The following is a 14,341-nucleotide window of genomic DNA, read 5'->3' as shown; positions in this document are numbered from 1 at the left end:
GTCCAGCAGACAGGTGTCTGTAAAAGGAAGTTACTTAATAAAGAAAACTCCTTCCCATTTCATGCTATCAGCAATGGCACCACATAGAAGGGAAATGTCACAAAACCTGAGAAAGAAAATAATTTCTTTGCAATAAATGTGAAGTCTACAAGAAGATCAGCAAAACTTTACTTATCAGTCAGAATACTGTAGCAAAAGTGATGCAAAACTATAACAAAGATGGAACTGCAACCATCTTACAGAGACGTCCAGGCCGACTATGGAAGTTAACACCTAAACAAAAGCGTCCTCTGATGAGAAGGGTAAGTGGCACCACATAGAAGAGAAATGTCACAAGACATTTCTGAGAAAGAAAATAATTTCTTTACAGAAAATGTGAAGTCTACAAGAAGATCAGCAAAGCTTTTCTTATCAGTCAGATGGAAGTTAACATCTAAACAAAAGCATCTTCTGATGAGAAGAAAATCGACAGGCAAATTCATTGCTATTATCTGAAGAAGTAGAAAGCCAAACTAGGGTGAGTGTTTTCCATGACACGACACGGTGTACACTGCAAATGAATGGCATTCATGAGTGTCCTCCACAAAGGAAGCCTCTCTCCCTTAAAGCCCATGAACAATAAAAGTCCGTCTACAATTTGCCAGGGTCCATGCTTAAAACTATGAGGACTACCGGGACTCTATACTGTGTATGTGCATCTTATGTGTATGTCCGTATTTTATGTTTGTGTGCACTATGTATATGCATACGTTAAAATGTGTATAGAGTATTAGCATGTGCAAATTTTATATGTGTGCCTAATATAAATATACATGGAAATGTATATGTAGGTGGTGCCTGATGGAGGGTGGGGGGCCCAGATCAGAAGTCCTGATTAAGGGCCCTTCACTGTCATTGTCTGCCCCTTATATAAACAGTAAAATCTCCTTTAATAACTGGACTTCCATTGGGATGGACTTCTCATAGATGGCCAGTATGCATACTATATTGTGGATCTGGGCATCTCTCACAGAAAATCTGATCTGGATATGAGGGTGGTCTTCTATAAGCGGTGATGTTTTGGAGAGATTTAGGGAAAAGTCCCAATGCTTATCCATCGATCTGGTAATTTGAGTAAAATATTTGTGTTGATAACTGATCACAAAGTCACAAAATATGTAAGATTTGGCATAACCTGGTTCATTTTTCAAAAAGTTATGCTCAATTTTTTTAGCACCAAGTTTTGTTGCTTTTTTGTAGACTTACACTAACTTAGTATATTGTGTGAGAATTAAATGAATTATGAATTAGTTGGCGCATTTTACCACACTCTGGGGGTCCCTGACAGTCCTTCTTTACCGGCCCTGTAGTGATGCCAATGTAAACTTCCAAGTGACCGCGCAGTCAATCACTGTCACGAATGCAGGACAACCTATGATTAGCTAATTTTTGGGAAATCCTTATAACAAAAGGGGATTGAAAATATTTACAATTATTTTAAAAGCATTAAAAAAAAACAGACCCAATACTTATAATTAGTTTGTTGAAAGTAGTCTAATTAAAGGGAGCTGAAAGGATTAGAGATTATGAACCCGATCCACCAGTGTTTTTGCCAGAAAACTGGCATAAAGCTCCTGAAAAGTTGCAAAGTTTTGTGACTTTTCCCATTTTCACATAATTTTAACTTCTTTAAAGCCCAAGACGTACTGATACGTATCTGCGCCCTGGGACTTAAGAGCCTGATACGTATTAGTACATCTTTGCGATCGCGCACACAGGCTGTGCGGGCGTGATCGCCGCCGGGTGTCAACTGATTGTCACAGCTGACACCCGGTGCTATGTGCTGGGAGAGGTCCCGCACATTAACCCCCGCAATGCTGCGATCGAAGTCGTTCGCAGCATTGCGGGGGCAAGGGGAGGTGATCGGGATAGTCACCTCTCCTGCCGGCGTCCAGCAATGTGTGCCGCGGCTTCCCGGATGTTCCCATGATGACCCGATTCACTGAGGGGTGCAGTTTTAAGAATGGTGTCACTTTTGGGTATTTTCAGTCATAAAGACCCCTCAAAGTGACTTCAAATGTGATGTGGTCCCTAATAAAATGGTTTTGTAAATTTTGTTGGAAAAATGAGAAATCGCTGGTCAATTTTAACCCTTATAGCTCCCTAATAAAAATAAATTTGGGTTCCAAAATTGTGCTGATGTAAAGTAGACATATGGGAAATGTTATTTATTAACTTTTTTTGTGTGACATATCTCTCCGATTTAAGGGCATAAAAATTCAAATTTTGAAAATTGCAAAATTTTCAAAATTTTCGCCAAATATCTGTTTTTTTCACAAATAAACACAAGTGATATCGAAGAAATTTTACCACAATCATAAAGTACAATATGTCAGGAAAAAATATTCTCAGAACCAGGGGGGTCCGTTGAAGCGTTCCAGAGTAATTACCTCATAAAGTGACAGTGGTCAGAATTGTAAAAATTGGCCTTCTCATTAACGTGCAAACCACTTTGGGTTGTAAAGGGGTTAAGGACTCTACCTGCATATACAGTCATGGCGGAAAGTGCTGGCACCCTTGAGATTGTTTCAGAAAATTACACATGTTTTATTACACGCATGTTTATTTCCTTTGTGTTTATTGGAACAACACAAAAAAACTGAGAAAAAAAAGGCAAATTGGACATAATTTCACACAAAACTCCAAAAATGGGCCGGAATACATATATATATTTTTGATGGGACAACACTGAAGATGCGACACTTTGATACAATGTACAGTAGTCAGTGTACAGCTTGTTTAACTGTAAATTTGGTGTGCCTGCAAAATAACTCAACACACAGCCATTAATGTCTAAACCGCTGGCAACAAAAGTGAGTACACCCAGGGGCGGAACTACCACCCGTGCAGCCGGTTCATTGAACGGGGGCCCCGAGGGAGAGGGGGCCCCTCCAGCCTCCAGCAGGGCCGCCATCAGGGCATGACTGCCCTGACTCCAGTATGGGGCCCGGCCGGTAGGGGCCCCCTCGGGGGCCCCCCTCTTGTGCGTCTCTCTCCGGGGCCCCATGCTATGCGCCGGGTCCGGGACATTTCAGCGCTGAGCTGCGCTGTTGCAGCAGCGCCTTGATGATTCCCCTGACTTCCGGTCATGTGACGGTGCCGTCACATGGCCGGAAGTCAGGAGAACCTGCTGTCAGCGATTTGGACGAGCGCCAGGATTCTGCAGGGATCGCATGGGGGTAAGTATAACAAGTTTTATTTTTTTTAAAATACAATTAACTAGGAGTGGAGAGATGGGAGAAGCACATGTGTGTGTGTGTGTATGTGTGTGTGGGGGGGGAGATGGGAGATGCACATGTGTGTGTGTGTGTGGGGGGGGGAGATGGGAGATGCACATGTGTGTGTGTGTGGGGGGGGGAGATGGGAGATGCACATGTGTGTGTGTGGGGGGGGGAGATGGGAGATGCACATGTGTGTGTGTGGGGGGGGAGATGGGAGATGCACATGTGTGTGTGTGGGGGGGGAGATGGGAGATGCACATGTGTGTGGGGGGGGAGATGGGAGATGCACATGTGTGTGGGGGGGAGATGGGAGATGCACATGTGTGTGGTGGGGGGGGAGATGGGAGATGCACATGTGTGTGGTGGGGGGGGAGATGGGAGATGCACATGTGTGTGGGGGGGGGAGATGGGAGATGCACATGTGTGTGGGGGGGGGAGATGGGAGATGCACGTGTGTGGGGGGGGGAGATGGGAGATGCACATGTGTGTGGGGGGGGAGATGGGAGATGCACATGTGTGTGGGGGGGGAGATGGGAGATGCACATGTGTGGGGGGGAGATGGGAGATGCACATGTGTGGGGGGGAGATGGGAGATGCACATGTGTGGGGGGGAGATGGGAGATGCACATGTGTGGGGGGAGATGGGAGATGCACATGTGTGGGGGGGGGAGATGGGAGATGCACATGTGGTGGAGGGGGATGAGAGAGGGGCACATGTGGGGGAGGGGGATGAGAGAGGGGCACATGTGGGGGAGGGGGATGAGAGAGGGGCACATGTGGGGGAGGGGGATGAGAGAGGGGCACATGTGGGGGAGGGGGATGAGAGAGGGGCACATGTGGGGGAGGGGGATGAGAGAGGGGCACATGTGGGGGGGAGGGGGATGAGAGAGGGGCACATGTGGGGGGGAGGGGGATGAGAGAGGGGCACATGTGGGGGGGAGGGGGATGAGAGAGGGGCACATGTGGGGGGGAGGGGGATGAGAGAGGGGCACATGTGGGGGGGAGGGGGATGAGAGAGGGGCACATGTGGGGGGGAGGGGGATGAGAGAGGGGCACATGTGGGGGGGAGGGGGATGAGAGAGGGGCACATGTGGGGGGGAGGGGGATGAGAGAGGGGCACATGTGGGGGGGAGGGGGATGAGAGAGGGGCACATGTGGGGGGGAGGGGGATGAGAGAGGGGCACATGTGGGGGGGAGGGGGATGAGAGAGGGGCACATGTGGGGGGGAGGGGGATGAGAGAGGGGCACATGTGGGGGGGAGGGGGATGAGAGAGGGGCACATGTGGGGGGGAGGGGGATGAGAGAGGGGCACATGTGGGGGGGAGGGGGATGAGAGAGGGGCACATGTGGGGGGGAGGGGGATGAGAGAGGGGCACATGTGGGGGGGAGGGGGATGAGAGAGGGGCACATGTGGGGGGGAGGGGGATGAGAGAGGGGCACATGTGGAGGGGAGGGGGATGAGAGAGGGGCACATGTGGGGGGGAGGGGGATGAGAGAGGGGCACATGTGGGGGGGAGGGGGATGAGAGAGGGGCACATGTGGGGGGGAGGGGGATGAGAGAGGGGCACATGTGGGGGGGGGGGGATGAGAGAGGGGCACATGTGGGGGGGAGGGGGATGAGAGAGGGGCACATGTGGGGGGGAGGGGGATGAGAGAGGGGCACATGTGGGGGGGAGGGGGATGAGAGAGGGGCACATGTGGGGGGGAGGGGGATGAGAGAGGGGCACATGGAGGGGGATGAGAGCTGCACATGGGGGAATTGGGAGTAGGGGGATAATGAGCTGCACATAACGAATGTGGGGTGGGGGAGAGTAAATGATAAATGATGATGGGGTGGGGAGAGCACGGACATGATATAATGAATTGGGGCAGGGGGTGCATGTAAATATTGAATGCGGGGAGCAGGAAGTATAGAGTAGGGGGCGTTGCGGATGCAGGAGTGTGACTGGTAACAAATTGGCGGAAAGAGTAGAGGTTCTAATTAAATTATATATTAAGTGCCTATTTACAGTTAATGGGGGCACAGTGGTGGATTACAATTTATATTTGGAATGGTAGGTTGCCTAATAACTAACCATATATTGATGGTGGATGCACGTCTGTATTCAGCTGCGTAATGTAGAAGTTGGGGAATGTGCTCTAGATAACTGTGTTATTTTATGCAGAGACGAGTGATGGCGGTCTGTGCTGGATGAAGGAGAAAAGCGAAGATGAAGGACTTCACCTAGAGACGTCACCGGTGAGTCAGTCTATTACATGTACACTGTGTATAATGTCACTGGTGATCACTGTATTACCTGTACACTGACACTATATACAGAGCTCCTGTGTATAATGTCACTGGTGATCACTGTATTACCTGTACACTGACACTATATACAGAGCTCCTGTGTATAATTTCACTGGTGATCACTGTATTACCTGTACACTGACACTATATACAGAGCTCCTGTGTATAATGTCACTGGTGATCCCTGTATTACCTGTACACTGACACTATATACAGAGCTCCTGTGTATAATGTCACTGATGATCACTGTATTACCTGTACACTATATACAGAGCTCCTGTGTATAATGTCACTGTATTACCTGTACACTGACACTATATACAGAGCTCCTGTGTATAATTTCACTGGTGATCACTAGATTACCTGGACACTTACGTTATACATACCATGTATAGAGCTCCCGTGTATAATGACACTTATGGTAATATTAGTAATGTGGTGGTAATATTAGTAATGTAGTGGTAATATGTGGTCTGGTCATGGTGTGGCAGTTTTTCTCCCTTCTGTGTGGTATTATTCGGTCACTATGTTGTGGTAATATGTGGTCTGGTCATGGTGTGGCGGTATTCCCTGTATGTGGTATTATTGGTCATTTAAAATAAAAATGTATATGACACATTCCCTTAAAGAAAACTAAATAAAAATATATCTAAAAAGAGTATTGGATATTTTAAGAAAATTTTAATAGGTTAGAGTAGGGCCCGCCCAGAAGAGTCTACCTTATCGTGGTGGCGGCTTTAAAAATCTTTTGGCCAAAACAAAAGCTGATGGCTATGTATGTGGCGCCGTCACATGGCCGAACGTCAGGAGAACCTGGTGGCAGCGACGTGGACGAGCGCCAGGATTCTGCAGGGATTGCATGGGGGTAAGTATAACAAGTTTTATTTTTTTTAAATACAATTAATTAACTAGGAGTGGGGGGAATCAGAGATGCACATGGGGGGGGATGAGAGATGCACATGGGGGGGGATGAGAGATGCACATGGGGGGGGATGAGAGATGCACATGGGGGGGGGATGAGAGATGCACATGGGGGGGGATGAGAGATGCACATGGGGGGGATGAGAGATGCACATGGGAGGGATGAGAGATGCACATGGGGGGGATGAGAGATGCACATGGGGGGGATGAGAGATGCACGGAGGGGGATGAGAGATGCACATGGGGGGGATGAGAGATGCACATGGGGGGGATGAGAGATGCACGGGGGGTGAGAGCTGCACATGGGTGGGATGAGAGCTGCACATGGGGGGGTGAGAGATGCACATGGGGGGTTATGTTTACATAACTTTGTTGCCTTATGAAGGGCAGGGGGGGCCCCCCAAAATTTCTTGCACAGGGGCCCACTACAGTCTGTGTCCGCCCCTGAGTACACCCCTAAGTGTGTTCTCAGCTGATGTTATTTGTTGGTTTTTCTTTGCATCCCGAACAATTTTCTTGGCAGTTGTGGCTGAAATTTTTGTTGGTCTACCTGACTGTGGTTTGGTTTTTACAGAGCATCTGATTTTCCATTTGTTAATCACAGTTTGAACACTGCAGACTGGCATTATCAATTCCTGGGATATCTTTTTGTATCCCTTTCCTGTGTTATACTCTTTTTGCCTCCCTTTCCTGTGTTATACAGTTCAACTACCTTTTCCCGTAGATCCGTTGATAATTCTTTTGCTTTCCCCATCTCAAAATCCAGAAACGTCAGTGGCTGGATCCCAGAAACTCACTCAGCTTTATGCACACACACTGATTACAAGCAAACAGGTCATAGGTGAGGATGTTACCTTTAGTAGCCATTCAAACCCATTTGTGTCAAATTCTGTGCATGTTATCAGGCCAAAATCACCAGGGTATGTGAACTTTTTGATCAGGATTATTTGGATGTTTTTGGTTGTCATTAGTGATGAGCGAGCACTAAAATGCTCGAGTACTCGTTGCTTGGGTCGAGCAAATTGAAATACTCGGGTGCTCAACCCGAGCAATGAGCCCAATATAAGTCTAGGGGAAACTTGAGCATTTTTCAGGTGGCTCCCCACGGCGGTCTGCAGAGGGCCTAAAAATTGCCCAAATCGATGGGAACTGTGCTCAAATGACATGGGAACAGCATGGGGAAGACCCCTGGAAGCATCTCTGACTCCCAGATCACTGCTGTCAACAACGTCGTCAGAGTATTACGCCACTTTTACGGCGTAAGGAACATCCTTTCCAGGGTGATGACTTGTATATAAGGCAAAATAAATAAACAAAAACAAAAATACTCCTACACACCTTGGGCTATGTTCACACGTAGCATTTTTGACACGTTTTTGCACTTTTGCATTGTTTTCAACCAAGACAAATACATTCACCAGGAAATGTCATTTTAACATTTTACAACCTTATCTGGCCATGTGGTGTGTGACACATCATCAGACGCATGCATACAGTGCTGAAAAGACATGGGAACAGCAAGGGGAAGACCTCTGGAAACATCTCTGACTCCCAGGACACTGCCTAAATGTGTGCCCATCATAAGTGATCCTTGGCACGTGCGAAGATGCCTCCCGCCATGCACCTGTCGTTGCAGACTTGCAACAATCACCGTCCACGTCCTTGTCCCACTGCAGTGTTCAGTTGTCCCTACCCCATTCCTTGGAATGCAAGCACAAGAATGCCGGCAGCCACCCACCCACAGGCTGCAAAACAAGTGGGTCTCCTATACTGTTATTGCGCATCCAGTGACTGCAAGGGTTGTCAAAAATTTGGACGCAACCTAATACCCCTTTGAAGAGACATAGAGGAGGGTCTCAGTAAAAAAAATGTTTCCATTATAAAGGAGCGGGTCTTCTATAGTGGTAATGCCCCTGCTGTGACTGCAAGGGTGGACAAAATTTTTGAAAAAAAACACTAACAATTTAAAGACACAAAGAGCATGGCCACAGTAACAAGGTACGACATGTTCCCATTAGAAAGGAGAGGGTCTGCTATACAGTTATAGGGTATGCAGTGAATCCAACGGCTGACAAATTTTAGGAAAAACCCCCTAAGAATTTAAGGACACACAGAGCAGGGCCACAGTAGCAAGGTACGACATGTTCCCATTAGAAAGTAGAGGGTCGGCTATACTGTTATAGGGTATGCAGTGAGTCCAACGGCTGACAGATTTTAGGAAAATCCCCACTAAGAATTTAAAGACACACTGAGCAGGGCCACAGTAACAAGATATGACATGTTCCCATTAGAAAGGAGAGGGTCTGCTATACAGTTATAGGGTATGCAGTGAGTCCAACGGCTGACCAAGTTTAGGAAAAAACCCACTAAGAATTTAAAGACACATAGACCAGGCCACAGTAATGACAAATTCCCATTAGAAAGGAGAGAGTCTCCCATAGTGTTGGACTATGCAGTGACTGCAAGGGCGGCCAAAAATTTGGAGGCACTTCAATGGCCCTTGGAAGAGACGTGGAGTAGCGCATCAAAAAAAAATTTTACCATTAGAAAGGAGCGGGCCTCCTTTACTTGTAATGCCATGCACTAAGTGTATGGGCTCACAAACATTTACTCCTGGGGGGTATACATGAACATACTGTATAAAAAATTTTTTTTACGGGCATCATAAAAATGTAGCGCCCCGAGGGCTTGGCCGCTGCAGGGGTATATTGCACCTCTGCCAGAGGTGTGATATTCCACTCCAGGGTAAGGATGGAGTATGGACCAGGGTTCAGTTAGCTGCATACAGCACACTCACCCCATTTCCGAGGGACAGCTCAACGGTGCTCCCATTAGACAGAAATGCAGGCACGACAGACCATTTCCTTGGCTGGAGTGGGGAGGGGGTAGGAATACCCAGTGATGTAGGAGCATATAGGGGTTGGTTCCTGAGCGTAGATAGGAGCCCATTGGTTGCTGGTCACCTGGGCTCATGTTCTAGAGGGAGGTATAAAAGGTGGGCACCATCTTAGAACAGTGTTCAGTCAGAGAGAAGAAGTGACGGAGTGGGGGCCTCTGCAAGGGGCTCTGCTCCGTAGGCGGGCCTAGCCTCTGAGGCCCAGCCAGCACAGAGAGAAGAGAAGAAGAGAAGTTCAGTGAGTGGAGTAAGAGAAGGAGTTCAGCCAGAGAGGGCTGACAGGGAGCTGTGGCTCAGTCTGGGCCCAGCTCCACGAGGCAGGCCTAGGGTGAAGGCCAGGAACAGAAAGGAACAAGAACAGAAAGGAACAGAAGAGAAAGAGAAAGAGAGAAACAGAAGGGCTCAGGAACAAGACGGCAGAAGGGACCCTAAGAACCCAAGAGAATACAGGGTGAAGGGTCAGGCAGATTAAGGGTACCGGATCCCAAGTTGGTGGAGGAGAAACAGCCCTCAGCCAAAGACCGGAGGTCGTGATCATTTATTGGTGCGACACCTCATCAAACCTGCTAGGAAGGCACCATATAGGACAGCGGGGAACGGGAACCACGTTTACCCGCACAAGTCCGCGGCAGCTGGACAAAAGTGGGTCACTGGTGAGACAGGCCAGAGAAAGGATTGAAGGGGGTCCTGTGCCATGCTCCTGAACTGCCTGGGGTTGACCGAGCCCCTCACCTGGTGGACGCAGCACGGCTCGGGCGGTCATTGCTGACAGAAGTGACCCGGAGTACATGAACTGTGAGTAAAAGACATTGGACTGCAGTACGTTGTCTGTGTACTCTTTCGCTCCTCCAGCACTAACGGCACTGGGACTCTCTGCACCATCACCCCCACCATCCACTACACTGCCCTGGGGCTGCACTCTTCCCGTGGGGAGTCACACTACCTCAGCTGCATACATCATCAGTCCCAGCGGTCTGCCTTGCAGCGGCGGTTCATAATAACCGCAATCCACGGGTGGCGCAGTCGGACATCACTTAGGACTGCTAAAGGACTACCACTGATCTGACCACCCTGAGCCACCGAACCGGGTCGCCACTACTACCCACACCGTCTCCCTATTGCCCGGCTCCGAGTGCCCCACGGCCCAGGGGCGAGTCAAACACCCTTTAAAAAAATTATGTGGGTGTTGCATCATGGACCACGGTCACCCTGATGATATGGTGGTGGAGGATGAGGAGAAGGAGGAGGACAAGAGCAAATAGCCCAAATCAGGAAGCGTATACCCATGTGTGGGTGTGAAAAGGTGCATGGGAATACACCTCCCAAGAAAAGACACTGGATTTGAGTTTATGTTACGCTGCTATCATTCGGTGGTGTTGAGAAGTCTGGCCCAATCCAGCCCTTGTTCATTTTTATAAGAGTCAGCCTGTCAGCATTTTCAGTTGACAGGAGGATGCGCTTATCAGTTATAATTCCACCAGCGGCACTAAAAAACCGCTCTGATAAAACGCTGGCGGCAGGGCAGGCCAGGACCTCCAAGGCATAGAGAGCCAGTTCATTCCACATAGTTAGCTTGGATACCCAATATTTATAAGGCACAGAGGAATCACGGAGGACGTTGGTACGGTATGGCAAGGTACTCCCTCAGCATATTCCCAAACTTTGCACTCCTTGTGAGAGTACCCTGCGCCTCAGGGCCTGTGCGATGGGAGGGTCTGAGAAAACTCTCCCAGAACTTTGACAGTGTTCCCCTGCCTCTGCTGGATTGAAGTTGTATCTCTCTCGCCTGTACTCTTTGGTTGTCGAACGAAGTGTGCCCTCTGCCTCCAGCGTTTTCAGATGGGAATTTTTTTAATAGTTCCGCAACAAGGGCCTTCTGGTACTACCTCATTTTTGTACACCTGTCCGCCTCAGGAATAAGAGATATAAAGTTCTCCTTGTAGAGTGGGTCTAGAAGTGTCACCAACCAGTAATGACCTAAAATTTTGAGAATACGAGGGTCATGGGAAAGGCAGCATAACATAAACTCAGCCATGCGTGCCAGACTACTAACACGCAAGACTTCCGTGTCCTCACCAAGAGGATGACTGACCATGTTCTCCTCCTCCTCCTCTCTGTCCTCTGGCCATCCACGCTGAACAGACGGTATGACAGCTATGCAGATAGCACCGTCTATAGTGCATGAAACTAGTTCCTGTCCTTCCTCCTCCTCCTCTTCCTCATTGTCACCCAATCCACGTTGGGATGAGATGAGGCTTGGCTGTGTGTAATCACCCAGTATGGTTAATTGCTCCATCTTATCGTGCTCCGCCTGCAATGCATCATCTTTAATTGTGAGCAGAGAGCGTTTCAGAAGACAGAGAAGCGGGATGGTGACGCTAATTATGGCGTCATCGCCGCTCACCATCTTGGTGGAGTCCTCAAAGTTTTGGAGGATGGTACATATGTCTGACATCCACGTCCACTACTGAGGTCTTATGTGTGGAGTCTGAACTGAATACCGATAGCCTTTTTGATGCTGGTACTCAACAACTGCCCTCTTCTGCTCACAAATCCTTCCCAACATCTGCAATGTAGAGCTCCAACATGTGGGGACATCACACACCAGTCTGTGAGCCAGAAGCTGCAAACGCTGCTGAAACACTGCAAGGGCGGCGGAAGCTGTAGCTGACTTTCTAAAATGGGCACACAGGCGGCATACTTTAAAAAGCAGATCCGGCAGCTCCGGGTAGGATTTGAGTAACCGCTGAACCACAAGGTTAAGCACATGGGCCAGGCATGGTACGTGTGTGAGCTCGCCTCTCCTCAGAGCCGCCACCAAGTTCCGGCCATTGTCACACACGACCATGCCTGGCTGTAGGTTCAGCGGTTTGAGCCACAGATCTGCCTGCTCTTTCAGAGCTGTCCATAACTCTTCAGCATTGTGTGTTTTTTCACCTAAGCATATTAGCTTCAGCACAGCCTGTTGCCGCTTGGCCGAGGCAGTGCTGCAGTGCTTCCAGCTTGTGACTGATGTGGTCATTTCGGAGATGGAGGCTGAGGAGGAGGAGGAGGCTGAGGAGCATGAGGTTTAGGAGCTGTAGACCATGGGGGCAAACCTGATTGACCTAGGGCCTGCAATCCTTGGCGTCGGGAGGACGTGTTCCATCCCAAGGTTCGACTGGGTCCCGGCTTCCACTATGTTAACCCAGTGTGCCATCAGCGAGATGTACCGTCCCTGTCCACAAGCACTTGTCCACGTGTCCATGGTTAGGTGGACTTTACCGGTAACTGCGTTGTTGAGGGCGCGGCTAATGTTTTGTGACACGTGCTTGTGTAATGTGGGGACGGCACACTGGGAGAAATAGTGGCGGCTGGGGACAGAGTATCGAGGGACGGCTGCCGCCATCAGGTTGCGGAATGCTTCTGTCTCCACAAGCCTAAAAGGCAACATTTCGAGCCAAGCAGTCGTGAATTGTGAGAATTTAGTAGTGTGGCCTGTGGGACGTTGGCTGCATATTTGCGCTTGCATTCCAAGGACTGGAGTATGAACATCTGAATGCTGCGCTGGGACAAGGACATGGACGTGCTTCCTGATGCTGCTACTTGAGAGTGTGCAATGACAGGTGCAGGGCAGGAGGCATCTTTGCATGCACTATGGACAGGGGATTGACTTGCATGCACAACAGCAGAAGAAGCAATGGTGCCACCTGTAGACACTGTTCCTGGACCCTGGTGTTCGGCCCACAAAGTCGAGTGCTTTGCTGCCAGGTGCCTGATCATGCTGGTGGTGGTCAGGCTGGTCGTTTTGCCACCCCTGCTGATGCTGGTCTGGCTCGTGATGCAAATGGCCTTTTTGGAGTTATCGGCAGAGTCTTTAAAAAACAACCAGACTCGGGAAGACCTAACAGTTGTAGTGGCAACTTCCTTCATGTTGGTGTTACCGGAAACGGTAGCCTGCCTTCTGTCTGCGGCCACCACACTGCTTCTTCCTGCCTGTTGGGGTGCTATGCCTCCCTCCCCCTGTGTGCTGCTGTCCTTGCTCTGCATGTCCTCCTGCCAGGTTGGGTCAGTTACTATATCATCCACCACCTCGTCTCCCACTTATGCACCCTGGTACTATTCCTGACTTTCTGCCAATTGTGTCTCATCATCGTCCACCTCTTGTGACAGTTTCCCACCGTCGCATTCGTGTGACCGTGGCTGCTCAAATATTTGACTGGAAGCATTATCCGCTATCCAACCAACAACCTTTTGACACTGATCTGGGTTCAATAGTGGTGTGCTGCGGTCCCCTAGAAATTGGGACAGGAAGGTCAGGCGAGAAGATGTGGGTGTTTGTTGTGGCACAATTTCGGCTTGCCCACGGCCTTGTCCTCGGCCTCTGCATGCACCATTACCATCACGTCCAGTTCCCCGTCCCTTGCCACGTGCCTTGCCCATTTTAAATGGAGGATAGTATCTTCCACGCTCACTACAAATGATTGAGTTTGAAGCGAAGTTATATGTGATCGGTGTGATGGAGAAAACAGAGTTTTAAATACCTGGCCTGTAGGTAAGTAGTGTGAACAGAAAACTGCTGTGAATTGCATCACTGACACACTGAAAAAATGGAGGCCAGAAATGGCAGTATTTTCTGACAACGTATATGTGATCCGTGTGACGGAGAAAACACAGTTTTAAATAGCTGGATTTCTAGCGCTCTAATATGGAAAGGACCTGGCTGTATTTTGCAGTGCCAACAAGCAAATGGCGCAGAAAAAAGGTGTTCTCTGGATTGCTTTATAAGCAAATAATGAGGATTAAGATCCAAAGAAAAGTATTCCTGGCCCCTGAGACCTGGGCCTTTGTATAGAAATATCTAACAGCAGCAGAAGGCAGAATTGGAATGGCCCTCTTGTGCTATATGCACTGCAGTCTGCTATATACACTGCCTGCTGGCCTATATACACTGCCTGCCTGATATCTCTGCAGATGGATTAGTCCTCAGAAGGA

Source organism: Phyllobates terribilis, unplaced genomic scaffold (genome assembly GCF_046119375.1).
Source record: "Phyllobates terribilis strain yellow unplaced genomic scaffold, ASM4611937v1 Scaffold_88__1_contigs__length_6355796, whole genome shotgun sequence".
NCBI classification, from domain to species: domain Eukaryota; kingdom Metazoa; phylum Chordata; class Amphibia; order Anura; family Dendrobatidae; genus Phyllobates; species Phyllobates terribilis.
This window is presented reverse-complemented; position numbering follows the sequence as displayed.